A 2,606-nucleotide genomic window follows, 5' to 3' on the forward strand; every position below is an offset into this window, starting at 1 on the left:
CTCTGGGTGACGAAATTCACGGCGCGATCCCTCGGGAAGGAGATTGCTGTCCTACTGGCGAAGGACGCAATCGAGCCTGTCCCTCCAGCCGAGATGAAGTCAGGGTTTTACAGTCCTTACTTCATCGTGCCCAAGAAAGGCGGTGGCCTTCGGCCAATCCTGGATCTGCGTGTCTTGAATTGGGCCCTTCACAAGCTCCTATTCAAGATGTTGATGCAGAAGCGCATCATTAGATGCATCCAGCCCCAGGATTGGTTTGCAGCGGTCGACCGGAAGGACGCTTATTTTCATGTCTCGATTCTTCCTCGACACAGGCCGTTCCTACGGTATGCGTTCGAGGGTCGGGCATGGCAGTACAGGGTCCCCCCCTTCGGGCTGTAGTAGTTGGAGTAGTGCTTTCTTTCCTGCAAGAAAGGTTGTCACCCTCCACCTTAAGTCTATGTGGCTGCTATCACAGCACATCACGATGCAATAGACGGCCAGTGCCTGGGAAAGCATGATCTCATCGTCAGGTCCTGAGGGGTGCCAGAAGGTTGAATCCTCCTAGGACACCCCTGGTGCCCTCCTGGGATCTATCTACTGTCCTGGCTGGCCTTCAGAGGGATCCCTTTGAGCCGCTGGACTCAGCTGAGCTTAAGTTCCTGTCTGCTAAGACAGCGCTCCTGACCGCGCTCACTTCCATGAAGAGGGTCGGGGACCTCCAAGCATTTTCGGTGAGCGAAGAGTGCCTTGTGTTCGGGCCGGCCTCCGTAAGAGCGTTGCGCATATACGTGGACCGCACCCGGAGCTTCAGAAGCTCTGAGCGGCTCTTTGTCTGCTACGGAGGTCAGCAGAAAGAGAAGGCTGTCTCCAAGCAGAGGTTGGCCTACTGGATAGTGGATGACATCGCCTTGGCTTACCATTCCCAAGCTGAGCCGTGCCCCCTGGGGGTGAGGGCTCACTCCACACGGAGTGTGGTCAGCCTCTTTAGTGGGCTAGGTGTCCATATGACTTGATTCCCTGTGGGCGATCCCATATGTGTATTCTTCCACGGTAAGGTTTCCCTCTCAGTGAACCCGTGTCTTTCCTTTGACAGACCACTCTGTCAGTCTCTGCTGGCAGCCGTTCCTCCCTACTCCTAGGTAGGACCTGCCTCAGAGACCCATTCCATATGTAGTACTGCCCCAAAAAACTGAAACAGAAGCGAAACAAGTAGTAGGTTTTCACATCAAAACCTTCCCAATTGCTAATCAAAACGTTAGCCCAAAAGCAGTGTTGGGAAGGTTACTTAGGAAATGTAATAGATTACAAGTTACCCTATTAAAAAATGTAATAAGTAGTGTAACTATAATCATGACAAGAAACCTTGATATTTTAAACATTTCAAAACAATGTTCCCACAATGTTTTTATAACCTAAATTTGTTATCTGTGTTAACGTCAAACCAGACACAGCATATGCAAAGGCACCAATTTGGGAGATAAAGTGGATGATTTTTCAGTGAATAACACTTGAATGACATGAATATAGAGTTGTGTAGACTGCTGTTGTGATTCATTATGTATCTTGATTTTGTAGTTTGATGGCCACAGTCCTATTTAAATTAATAGTAAAAGAAGATGACAGAAAGTCATTTGTAGTGTTTCAGTCTTGATATCGAAACCCGTAAGACAAATTCGCAATGGGCACCCTCAAGATTTTCCCAATTCATGAGTAAAATAAGGTGTGTGGCAAGGTCAGAAATTAACTTTTGCATTGCATTTGCATTGCATTGATTTCCAGGGGCATTGTTTACATTCTTGAGGGCAATTTTTATAATGACATTGTTATTATAATCACCATACTATGTTGTCTTTAATGTCAAATAGGCTACTCAAATTTACCCAATTACGTTAATCAATATTTTAAACTGTTATTAATAACAATAGACTGTTTAAAATTGTATCTAAGTTATATTATGACAAAAACCATTATATATTATTGTTCTTTGTATTGTAATAATTATTACTACTAATATATAGTATTATTATTACTTTATTAAAGTAATGTAACTGATTACATTTGAGTATGTTTTTATTATTATTTTTTATGTTTTCAACTGTTATTAATTTTCAAACATTTAAAGCAGGGAGGATTAACCTTACAGTAGCCTAGTACTCAACACTGATTACTGTCAGACTTTCAAAATCATTCATCACTTGAATTAAAGGGATAGTTCACCCAAAAATGAAAATGTGATGTTTATCTGCTTACCCCCAGGGCATTCAAGATGTAGGTGACTTTGTTTCTTCAGTAGAACACATATGATGATTTTTAACTCCAGCTGTTGCAGTCTATCAGTCGTATAATGCATGGCAATGGTAACAAAATCTATGAGAGTAAAAAAAACATGCACAGACAAATCCAAATTAAACCCTGCGGCTCGTGACGACACATTGATGTCCTAAGACACGAAACGATCAGTTTGTGCCAGAAACCGAACAGTATTTATATAATTTTTTACCTCTAATACGCCACTATGTCCAACTGTCTTTGGGCGCGCGCAGGCATCCGGTGCGTGAGGTGTGTACAGTATTTGCACAACTGTAAGCACATTGTCAGCTTCACACTATTTGCAAAACATTACA

This window comes from Sinocyclocheilus rhinocerous, unplaced genomic scaffold, assembly GCF_001515625.1.
Source record: "Sinocyclocheilus rhinocerous isolate Xijiao unplaced genomic scaffold, SAMN03320098_v1.1 scaffold42, whole genome shotgun sequence".
NCBI lineage: Eukaryota > Metazoa > Chordata > Actinopteri > Cypriniformes > Cyprinidae > Sinocyclocheilus > Sinocyclocheilus rhinocerous.